Source organism: Hypomesus transpacificus, unplaced genomic scaffold (genome assembly GCF_021917145.1).
Source record: "Hypomesus transpacificus isolate Combined female unplaced genomic scaffold, fHypTra1 scaffold_155, whole genome shotgun sequence".
NCBI lineage: Eukaryota > Metazoa > Chordata > Actinopteri > Osmeriformes > Osmeridae > Hypomesus > Hypomesus transpacificus.
The window spans coordinates 151,485-164,564 of NW_025813722.1; positions in this window are offsets into that span (position 1 = coordinate 151,485).

Consider the following 13,080-nt stretch of genomic DNA (forward strand, 5'->3'; position numbering starts at 1 on the left):
ATTAAATAAATAAATCTTTACATCTCTTTCGTCTTTACAAAAACGTCATTTTGAAATAAATAAATGTATTTATTTATTGATGTCGGTAATGGATTCAGCTAAATAATTATATAATGCTATATTTTAGGGGTGGAACGGTACCGAACCGTACGGGCATCACGGTTCGGCTCGTGAAATTACACGGAGAATACACGGTATAAAAATTTATGAAACTCGCGTGCAAATTAATTAATGTAATGCGGAACTACTGTAAGATATTCGTGTTCTTTAGGGACAATCTTAGCCCCGCCTTAGCTCTGAAACTGATTGGCGCCGCCACCTGTGTAGCCGAGCTGTGCCTGAGTGAGTCAGAGATAGCTAGCAGCAGCAGCAGCACTAAAGACGTAGCCTATGCAACGCTAGTGCTAAATATGAATGTTCGTAGTGTAAGTATAGCGAAAAATAGCCTAAACTTTCCTAGACTTTTAGCTGCGGTACTAATGCTGAGGGCTCGCTGATATTGCTGTCTTACTAGAACGTGCATTTAGTCTAGCAGACGCTTTTATCCAGACCGTAGTATCTATGAGTTGTTGCTAACGTGTACTGACGTTGTATACGCTCAATAAATCTCAGTCGTGAAACGGAGGGTGCAGCTGACAACTCGCGCTCCATCAAAGTCCGTGTTTTGTTGTATATGTAAGGGACCAGGGCCGGCGTTGCTGCTACTGTATCCCTGCCTGTGTTTGCGCTGTTGCTCAGCTAGTAGCCTATCGTGTCGTGGTTTAGGAGGACTGATCGACAAGCGCATTATACATTTAGCTAAGACTTGCATGTACAGTAGTTAGTCTGGAGCCCTGCTTCTGCATTTTTGTTTTGCTTTTCCCCCCATTGTACCGAACTCGTACCGAACCGTGATGTCTGAACCGCGGTACGAACCGAACCGTGACTTCAGTGTACGTTCCACCCCTACTATATTTATATATTTATTGCCATCTTTTTATTTCAGAGTTTATTTCAAAGCCTTATTTATGTATTTATCTATTCATTTACCCATTTATTTATTTTTGACTAACTCGGTGTTCCATACGCCGTGGGTGCCCTTTCCTATCTCAGTGGCCTGAAGAACTTTGAAAGTAGGCTAGGTCAAGTTTTCGAAAAGGGCCTCAAAAAGACATGAGGAGTCAGGGGCAGAAAAAGAAAGAGAAAGAAACTGCGAGATTATGCCCGTGCATCACTTTCAGGTAAGTCCGTGTTTAATCATTGTTAAATATGGGAAATGTGCTTGTAATTTAATCGTTAGCCTATGCATAGACTTCAAACTAGCTGACGTTATTGCTAATGTTAGCATACTCAAATATGTTAGGTGCAAGCTAAATTGAGATTTTACTGCTAAACATTATCTATGCATTTTACAAGTAACTGACGCCAGCTAGGTCAGGGTATATTGTGGCCGATCGTTTTTCCATCACATTTCGCAATTGACAAGCTATATATTTGAGCCCTGCGCTACCAATTGACGCTTGGTAATTCGCGAGACACACCTACAAGTGTTTTCGTTCGCCAATTCCCATCACAAAATTGGCAAAGGGGAGACAGATGATACGTGAGGGCGGGGGGGGGGGGGGGGTGAAAGGAGGGGCCACTATTAAACATATTTCAAAGGAAGTGCTGTAGCCTGAAGATTGGCTTAGTGCGCTACACGTTTGCGCCAGACTGTAAAACACTGGAAGGTAGCTCTGAAAAGTGAGGCCCTCTAAAGGCTGACTGCAGTATAGGTCATAAGCAGGCCCAAACGGAATACGCGGGCGCAGAATTCCGACAAAAACCTGCAGATTTTCAAGTAGAACGCATTGGTCTGAGACAAAATGTGAATACACTTTTCAACTCGTATTATGTCTCTATTATTACAACGTTAGCCAGAAATGCTAAGAATTGAAAAGGAAACATTTATCGACCCAAATTACAGCAAGAGACAGGGCCAGGGAGTTTTCAGCCAATCTTTATGAGGATGGATAAATACTTTTTTGCAAAGTCTGTCAACATTCAATCGACCATATTTGCCCTCAAACTGTTGTGGAACATCTTCGGTCGCTCCGACATAAGAACAGGAAGGCTAGCGGATTTCCGCAGATTTTCAGTCTGAATAACCGCAGAAAATGTAAAAAAATCTGCGCATTCCATTTGGGCCAAGTCCCGCCCCCTCCATGTCTCCATGTTAGCGGATGGGACATGAGCCAAACAAAGAAAATCATGTCAAATTATTTTTTCCCATAAATGGTTTCTGTCATTTAAGGTAGTTCTCTTCCCGCTGATGTCTGTTCAAGTGCTAATTTTTTCTCATCAGTTTGTTTTCAATTCGTTATTTGACGATATAAAAATGGGTTACTGTGTGCTTGCAATTGGGTTGGGCGAGTGTATGGGTGGGACCTCGATATAACAGCTCCAACACCAGGGCGTTCATGTATAAACGTTGTGTACGCACAAAAAGCTTGCGTATGCTGGTTTTCGCGCACACTTTGTGATGTATAAAGATTTACTTGACGTGAGAATGTGCGGGCCGTCACGGAAAGTTTTGAGCAGACGTGAGAATGTGCGGACCGTCCCTCAAAGTCTTGTCTGGCTCTGTAACATGGCGAATTCTAACTGAAAAGTGCCGAAACTCACCAAACATTACAACATAAAGTTTCCACTACTACGTTTATGACGTTGACTATTCAAAAAACATACAAATGAAAGTTTGATCATTAATGTGGATGATCACATCAAAATGCCAAAACCCAAAACGGGAAAAGCTATATAGCCTTCTGTTTAATTCGCCACCACTTAATAACTTCTGTTAAACTTGAGGGTGTCATCGAACGACAAAATCACTCAGGAAATGCATGTCACGCTAACCCTATAGCTGCCATGTTGTTACGATACGCCACCACTCGTTTCTTCATTTAAAGTTTTACATCGAACCAAAAAACAAGTTTGTTTTTCGTTTTTTCCTATTTGGTTTTGAAACGGAAAAATGAAAGAACGAAGGGTAAACGGATTCAGCTCGTTTCCCGATTTTGGTTTTCTAATTTTAAAACGAAAATCCATTGGCCACAAAATACACGGACCCATAGTCTGTAGAGTTGATGTGAACGCAATCACCAACGATTTTTCATAACTTCATTAACACTTCAAACACGGAGAGTTTTCTTAAATGCGATTCCTTTCATCCTTGTAGTTTTTTAAGGAATCGCATTTGAGAAAACTCTGGACGATTTACGACTGCTATTTCGAGTTCGGAAAGTCTTCTGAAGTTCAGAACAAATCCCAGATGAGAAAACTTTAATGAATGCCAAAGTTTTTCCTAAATCCAATTCAGAAGAAATTCCTTCTTAAATTCTTCTTAACTGTGTTTGGGAATGAGGCCCAATGATTTTATTTGTAATGCACTTTACATTTAGCTAAATCTCAAAGTTCTACAGGTTAAAACAAGAAAGGGCACAAATAGTGACAGTTTTCCATTTCGCCAACTTTCTTTTGTCGCAAATACCTGACGACAGGCCGCCAAACAGGACACATTTTCTCGCCTCTACCTCTGTTGTCAGAACCTCGATCTCACAGTCACCGTATTTCTTCGAATAACCGCAGCAGCGTTTATTACATAACGTTCATTTTTGGTGCGGTGTTTATTCGAGGTTGGTGTTTATTCAAAGAAATATGGTAATTCAGACAAATAAATGACCTCAGGAGTGCATTTATAGACCATCTGCATATTCATTTATGGTAGGAGGCAAGGTAGGGTCAGTGGCTTGTTCATGTGCAGTCAATCTCACGTTGATTGTGATTGATAAAGGAAAGGTGCGCAGGACCTGGCGTACGACCTGTTTTATACATGTGAATATTTCTGTGCGTAGGTACTTTTCGAGTTTTGGCAGTACGCCATCTTCTGGTATGAAAGCTGCGCAATCCTTTATACATGAGGCCCCAGATCACTACGGTGCAGATGGATCTATGGATAATCAATCCAAAACAGGAAAGGGCCTTCCCCAAAAATGTTGCCACAAAGTTCGAAGCACAGAATTGTCTTATAGTAACATTTTACACTCAAGCATAAATTAATTCCTCAGTAGACCTAAGGTTCCAGCCCAAAACAGGGAAAAAACGCCTCCATTCCATTTGGCTTGATTTTAACCCAATGAACAAAGCGGAAATCCATACAGATTGCGAGTCAGGCCCTCTCATCTAACATCAATGTCTGACATGACAAATGCTCATACTTTTGGCTAGGTATACTTGAGGAGTGAGTTTAGCCATTTCACAAAGTTGCTCCCACGAGCTTGACAGTCACTCTGGTCCACATATTCAGGATGTCAGTAGAGGGGCGCGCTGCCATTTGTATGGAAGCAAATCAGTGACATGTTTGGAATTTAAAAGGCATTGAATACTTAATATTGAAATTTAAACAACACCGCATGAATATATATATCAATGTAAACAAAATTGTGTTTGTGAATGATGTTTTAGATGATTATGGTAACCTTTTGGAATATAAAGCTTTCTTAGACAAATATAATTTAAACTGCACTTATAGAGAACACAACAAGATTTGTAAAGCAATACCTAAACCATTATTACAGTTAGTTCAAAGCACATACAGTTCTGGTATAGTCACTTCTTTTTATAGTACCTGCTCTCCCTCCAACTCTCTCTTCACTGCTTCTCTTCTTGCTGCTTGGCCCAAAGATGAGCTTGGTTTGACACAAACTTTTCCTCCCTATCCTGTTTTCCCTTTAGTGAAGAATATAAACACAGTCAAATCCTAAACCGATAGAAATGAAAACAATATGCCATTTCAACATCATGTATTCAGATGTGTCAGAAATCTTAAAAAACCTTGAGAGCGGTGCGGACTTTGTGAAATTTAGGTAAAAATGGGGCACCCTGAGGCTTTTTGAAGGACCATTATGGTGACTCATGAAGTAAGGGCAAGTTACCACAAAAAAATATTTATTATTATTATTTTGAAAATTAACCGGATGTTTTATTTTGTATCTTATTTTGTATAGTGTCTGGAAATCTTCTTTCTCAAACCATAGGTTTTAGTGTTGTGACCCGGAAGTTGCTCCCACGAGCTTGACAGTCACTCTGGTCCACATATTCAGGATGTCAGTAGAGGGGCGCGCTGCCATTTGTATGGAAGCAAATCAGTGACATGTTTTGAATTTAAAAGGCATTGAATACTTAATATTGAAATTTAAACAACACCGCATGAATATATATATCAATGTAAACAAAATTGTGTTTGTGAATGATGTTTTAGATGATTATGGTAACCTTTTGGAATATAAAGCTTTCTTAGACAAATATAATTTAAACTGCACTTATAGAGAATACAACAAGATTTGTAAAGCAATACCTAAACCATTATTACAGTTAGTTCAAAGCACATTGTTTTATGCAAGAATAAGACCCTTACCAACTTCACTAAATGTTGTTATTAATGATTGTACTTTATTTAACAGTAAATGTAATAATACATATATTAGTGATGCTTTGAAATCTAAATATGTTTTTGATTACAGAGCATTTTGTGTACAGGTTCCGAATATGGTTGCATTGTCCACACTTTAAAATAAAAGACCCGGTCACTGACTTTCAAATTTGTTGTAGAACCTTCTTTTTTTGTGAGGTGTCTGATGAGACTCTGGAACCATGCTTCAGTGAGTCCGATGTAATCAAAACACATTTTTTTGGGGGGGCTACAAATCTCACGCCAAGGTTTTGAAGTGTAGCTGTAGCCTACTAGCTAGCTACTACACACTGCCAGGGCGAGCCGAGTCTATGACTCTGAGGCTAACGTCAAAACAAGACACGGTCTCACTCAAATTCCAAGTTTTTCACAAATCACAAAAATATGCTGACCCGCTGGCTGTCTTCGCATTCGCCATATCTTTAAAACACTGCTCTCCCTTTTGATGTAGAATTGACCCTGGTACGAAATTAAGAAAATACTCATCAGACGCAGATCGACAACAGCTGCCGCAATCGTCCATGGAGGCTGACGGGGCTCTCACGTAGCAAACAAATCAACGTTTTTACAGCAACCTACATTTAAACCTCACCACCTGGCTGTCTTCACAATAGTCATATCGTCATAACATTTTACTCTTTCTGGGTTTTCGTGTAAAATTTAACTATAAAATTAAGAAAATACTACTATGAGACGCTTTCTAGCATGACTGCCACCTAAAGACTAGGCGGTCTCATGGGCGACCCGCACTCGCTCAAATTACAAAGACTTTCACGACCTAAATCAAAAATCCGAGATTTCAGTTCCACTCTAAATCGCTTTCTCAACAAAATCCAATGGTTGAATTTTTTTTGTGTTTTTCACTCATAATCCAAGCTCCAACTTGCGTGCTAGAACGTCTCTATCACATTGTATCCATGCGTCATTGCTAACCTGTGCTGACGTAGTGACGTAGGCTAGCAGAGGACCCTTCGTTGACAGAAGACACTTTTTGCCACAAAAACGTTGTAACCTCCTAAACTGTGCAACGGAACGTAAATCACAATACTCAATCGCTAGCAAGACAAAACTTTTGACACCTACGTAGTCTATGTAGTCCAAATATTTACTGATCCTTAGGGGTGGGAAAATAAACAATAACTAGAAAAGGCTGTTCCTGCGAAACAGCAGTGAGAATGCTGAAAACCTGAATGGGGATAGCTGACCATGCTAAAAAAGCTGGAAATAGTGAACATTTAGTAGAAAGTTATAAGCTGAATGTCTTCTGAACATTTTAAAGGTTGACTGGTGTCTCTAGCTGAAAGTATGCTGAAGTAGTTAAGTTTGAAAGATGAGGAAGTTTTTTTAATGATTTGAAAGGATTAACCATTACTTTTAAAGGGAGAATAATTTGCACAAAAACCTTAATATTTTATTTACTCTACCGGCAGTTTAAAAAAGCGTCTACTTTCGAATTTCTCTGACGAATTTTACCCACCTCTCCATTGAAGTTAGTGAGAGAATTTGAAAGGCTGCTCTCGCTTCAAGGCTCATGGCTGAAAATCTGTAAATGTGAGCTCTTTAGTAGTTACATTGGCTGAAAGAGGACAATTTGTCCTACATTTTAAGGTGTAACTTAAATGAAATGTAGAAATGTGTCACAAAAGACATTTCCATATAATTGAAATCAGTTGCTTCATATTTCCTTCAGTATTTAAAGTCCACCCAAGCCCTATTACACTTATGTTGATGATGATAGTGCCTAATCTGTTCACTCTTGTTAAGGAAAGCCAGCTTTTGAACACATTTCTATTATAATCTTACACAATACTTCAATTATCATGCATTAAATATCTGACGGTTAAAACGTATACAGTTCTGGTATAGTCTCTTCTTCTTTTTATAGTACCTGCTCTCCCTCCAACTCTCTCTTCACTACTCCTCTTCTTGCTGCTTGGCCCAAAGATGAGCTTGGTTTGACACAAACTTTTCCTCCCTATCCTGTTTTCCCTTTAGTGAAGAATATAAACACAGTCAAATCCTAAACGGATAGAAATGAAAACAATATGCCATTTCAACATCATGTATTCAGATGTGTCAGAAATCTTAAAAAACCTTGAGAGCGGTGCGGACCTTTTGAAATTTAGGTAAAAATGGGGCACCCTGAGGCTTTTTGAAGGACCATTATGGTGACTCATGAAGTAAGGGCAAGTTACCACAAAAAAATATTTATTATTATTATTTTGAAAATTAACCGGATGTTTTATTTTGTATCTGCCGTGTTGCTGCGTTGTGCTCCGGCATCCGGAAGAAATATATAACGATTAGGGATGGGCATAATTAATCGACGATCGATTATCGATCATTAAGAATTTAGTCGATAACATTATTTGTTCATCGCTAAAACGAATGCGTGTTCTGTTGCGTAGTGTGAGTCTTGAAGGATTGCAATGGATTTCGCTATGTGGCAGCAATTAGCTAAACATTTTACCAAATGAAGCCAATGTTTGGAAAAAAACGCCACAGGCCTACTCAATTACCAGCGAGTTTCCATAGCTATTTCAAAAGTAAATATGAAGAGGTCACGGCGAAGTGTAGCGTGAGACCATATTGACTAAAAAAATCCTTTGTTCACTGCCAACACTGCAAAGCTTAGTATAAATACAACTCCTCCACGACTCAAATGATGTACCACTTGAAGAACGTACATCCGACCCTGGTTAGTGGCAGTGCATCCTGCTCTTGGTGCTAGTATAGCACGGAGGAGCTGCGATGCACAACGAGCTAAGAAAATTACCCAACGGATCTGTAAGTCCATCGAGATGGATATGCTACCCTTAAGTATTGTTGAGGGCGAAGGTTTTTATGAAGCTTTGTTAATTAGCCGGAAAAAAACGAGGGTCAGTTGTGTTTGAACTCAGGCTTCTAGCTGTCGGCTCCGCTTCTAGGAGTTACAGAAATAGTTGTTTTTCTTGTAATACCTAGTAAGGGGTCCCATTATCGTCCACCTAGTTCTCGACGCTTGTTAGCAATGTTACCAAAATGTTGTTATAATACAAATTAAAAACGTTAGGCCTATGTCACAGCATTATACTTTAATATATAGATACACACCTATATTATAACATTCCGGTCTTGAAATCCAATCAGGATATGCCTAGAAATGTTACTTTCCTGATTTTAGCAGTTAGCTAGGGGGTCCCATTATCATCCACCCAACCACTTTCAATGGAGAATTGTCAGTTTGACGCTGCGGAAGGCAGATGCAACACATACGGTTTGAGAGCGTAATTACACACTCAAATCTCGAAGTAAGAAGCTGTAATTTGGTGTGCAGCATAAGATGTGCAATAAGATGTGTACATATCGATGAGTTCCTTTCTTTCGTTGCTGCTGCATATTTTCTTTAAGAAATTAACGGAAGAAACCGTTGTGGACGATAATGGGGCCCCGAACGTTGGAGATTTAGAGTGGACGATAATAGGGCCCTTTACACTACAGATCTCAATGCGGAAACACGCTGTGTTTTTTCTATTTTCACTGCATTTTACTATAGCCTATAAATTGTGAATTTTAATATAAAAATGTTAATGATTAATTGAAAATCGATCGTTAATTCTCCCGACGATCGATTAAGACAATTTAGTCGAATGCCCATCCCTAATAACGATATATAAGGTTCAACATCCGACATTGAGAAATCAACACTGAATAAACGTTTCATTTTCAATCAATCACATCAATGACATATCAATCGCAAAATGAATGTTCATTCAACCGGTGGAAATTGATTGACGACCGGTACTGACGGAGTTAACCAAACTTCGATTCGATGTTTCCTTATCTAAGTAGTACGCTGGGCTGCAATAAAAATATTTCCACATGAAAATGAATTTTCTTCTCACAGTCATCTGCCACTTCAACTTCTCTCAACCTACATGTTTAGTTTGATGCGCTCCTCTTCCAGTGACTGTGACTAACTGACTCACTAACACTAGCGGTATGTCTATGGCGGTAAGTAACAACATCAGCGTCCGACTTGTGTGTGGTGGTTACCATAGCGACAGTGCGTGTTGTTGATGACGGGCAGCACCTATGTCCAAACTCTCGAGCTACTCTTGGCTCTTCAAGTATAAGATCACGTTACGGTTTGTGGGAGACCAAAAGATCATCGTCCTGCAGTCAGTTTCACGTGTACTTTATTTTGAGTTTATATACCCCAATTTAAGCAAAGAAAAATAGAATTTTTTCACACTGGATGACATTTGGTGATTTTATCCTTACCTGGAAAGGAGTTTTGACCAAGTGATTGTCTAAGTGTGAAGAGTAAAGTATATTAGCATGATCTTTAACTCACTCTTTGTCAAGTGTGGAGTGGGGTTTTGGTTATGCGAATATAGGCTACAAGTGGCTGACAACTCATGCACCATTTATAATTGGGGAGTCAGATAGCTAAGCTGTTAGGGAATCGGGCTAGTAGTCTGAAGGTTGCCAGATCGATTCCCGGCCGTGGAAAATGACGTTGTGTCCTTGGGCAAGGCATTTCACCCTACTAGCCACGGGGGCTCTACTTACTGTAAGTCGCTCTGGATAAGAGCGTCTGCTGAATGACTAAATGTAATAGTGATTCAGAGGGTGCAGGCATATTAGACATTTGTATAGAGATTTCACATGATGCTAATCACTTAAAATTGATTTAAAAATATAGAAAGAGGAAGGAACTGTAAGGCAGATTTTCTGTGTACATGTACAGCCTGAGTATCTGTAAGGTCAAGAGGTCCTGCAGCGAGGCCTCCACTGAGCAGAATAGAGCACACAGCCCAGACAGTTAAGAGACTGTGAGGCAAAACATGTACGAACTGGGACTTGAATGTAATTAACGACCACTTCAGCTGCTGAAAGTGAAGTGCACTAACCACTGAAGAAGTAATTCTGTGCATTCTATATCTGTACTGTCCAACTCATGTATTTAAGCATGGCTGAGAGACATAGTTTTCACTCATGCCATCAGTTTGTCTTGAACTGATTTTTTGATCTGGGCGCTCGACTAATAAACCAAAGTCAAAATCCTTTCCTTTGTTGTGACTCCTTCCGGCCTACCTTCTTCAAAATAACCTCCTTATCAGGAATGTAAGCAGATTAGGGTTTGATGGGTTGTGCGCATACCTGGAACATTCTGGAGTAATGGTAGGTAAGTAAAACCTTTGTCTCTGGCTTTGTTGAAGGAACGGTCACCGGACAAAGACGTTGAGTGTACTTGCTGTTGCGACTTGATCTTGAATTAATTTATTTCAATGGAAGCACAATAATCTTAGCTTTCCAATGATGTATAACGTGTAGCAGTCTAAAACATATATTTGTTAAGATTTAGTGCGTAGTAACTGGGGGAGGAGGGGGCAGCGTTTCGGGCCCGGACCGTCTACATAGACCAGTTGAGAAATCGCTTTGAATCTGGCAAAATTGGCTGTATGGCCAAGTTCTACCAAATGCTTTCTGCATTTGAAATTACAGCATATTCATTGTTTTAGGCGTGTAAGATAATCATGGCCTGCTGTGTCTTGCACAACATTGCCATGAAACGTGGTGTAGCACTTTCCCCTCAGCCACCACAAGAGCATGAGCGTCCTGACCAACTCCTGGGACCGGACAACAGAGTTGCTGTCCAAGTTTGAGAGCAATTAATTCCTTGTTTGTAAATAAAGGCTTCATAGATAATTTTGTTTTACCGTGGGATTCTGTTCCAAGTTTAGTCCTCTACGCTCTCATTGGAGCATGAGGTGCTGATGAGTGATTTGTTGTTCGCTATAATGTCAAGAAATAAATTGAGTCACAGGTTTCAGTGCAGGCATTTTATTTTTTTAAAGTGTTCTTTAATTTCTATAAGTGTCTGGGAGATGGTGGTCAGTGTTGAGGCTATCTGCGCAATTGTAGCCGGTGTGTGGTGAAACTCACTCCTCAAGTATGTAACAGGCCACCCGCGTCAGCAAATTGCTAGCTTTTTGTTGGCGTAGTTGGTGGTGGCGCTTGGGAAGTCAGAGGTGGTCGGTTCGACTCCCGGTCGTAGCAGACAGTGGCCCGTATACCTCTGATGGAACTTGCAATACCACGTCTATTACACAAGTGCTTGGCCTATTCTCTCTTGGTTGTCCAGGGGGGTATTCCAGGTAGCGGGTTTAACAAACTCTGAGATTAACCCTGAACTCTGAGTTGAGTTACTCTAACATGGGAAACTCTGAAAATTCGGTTCCAGAAAAGCTGATATGAATTTGTTACCTCAACTCTGAGTACGTCAACTCAGAGTTAAGCGCGGGCATGAGAACTATTGAAAGCAAACATCAGTGGAGCTCCGATTCTAGGATCCACCATGGCACACGGCGAAAAAACGTTGCATACTCCACCAAACTTCAGATACAAGTTTTATTTCGTGTTTATGGTCGAGCACATATTCCAGGAAAAAAGCAACACAGCTGTAGCAGCATATACAAGTGGCGTGAGAGACAATTGCTGCCGAGTCAATGCATACATTTGAAGGCAATAGCCAGTCCATAAATTGAACATTTAACCCCACTGTTTGTTAATATTACAGGAGAAAAAGTGTTCAATGTTTTATTAAATGTAAAAACATACTACGAACCGGTAACGCATATTTTGCTTAGGCTATACTCTTGTGATTGTAGCCTCGACGTCACCTTAGTTTTAATCATATTCGACATGAAACTAAGTAAATATCAATTGGTGCCTATTTCAATTTGTAGTAGCAGTTTCCCCCAACAGAATGTTTTTCATCAAAAGATGATGATGATGATGATGATGATTAAGATGACGAAGAGACATTGACTGCTGCTGCAGAAATGGATGCAGAGAATTATGTATGTAGCTACTGGTAGTTCTCTCAACATCTACTTTTATTTACAGGCTTGTACGGAATTGTCAGTTACACTGACATTGTGAGAATAATTAATATTAAAAAAACGATTTGCACATTCTGATCCTGTTGAACAGAGCATGGATGCTGTATACAGTGAGATGTTCATTTAATGGCAAGTGAATTTTGCATGTGGAACTGTGAAACGTAGCTAATGTAATCTCATGTATACCCAGTTACAAGTAAATGAGTTGTACAAATTGCACCTCGTGAAGAAAGTGCCAAAAACTGACCAAGAGATGGTGTAGGCCTACTTAAAGTAGAAGAATAAAGGCTAATCTCCAAAAAGATTTACTGGAACACCAGTTACGGGAGGATGCATGGTCACAGGTGATATTAATTGTAGGAACAATAACCTACATTAATGTTAATGGTTGAATTTGCTGAATTTCTATTTTGACCAAGAGATGTTGTACATAGGGCAGAAGAATAAATGCTGATCTTGTAAGGCTATCCACCTGCCCCCACCTCTCATATGGTAAAATATGGAGTTACTGGATGGAGTCTCAACTTGATGGCTCTCACATCTTTGTAACTTACTGTAGCATTGCTAGACATGTTGATATGTAAGGGTCAAGATTCTGGTGTGATTGTAGTTGTTCTTGGGTATAAAAGGAAATGTGAAGCATTGTTCTGTGGATTCTTGATCTCCTGAGACCTTCTCCTCAGCTCTGGCTTGGCCTAGGCC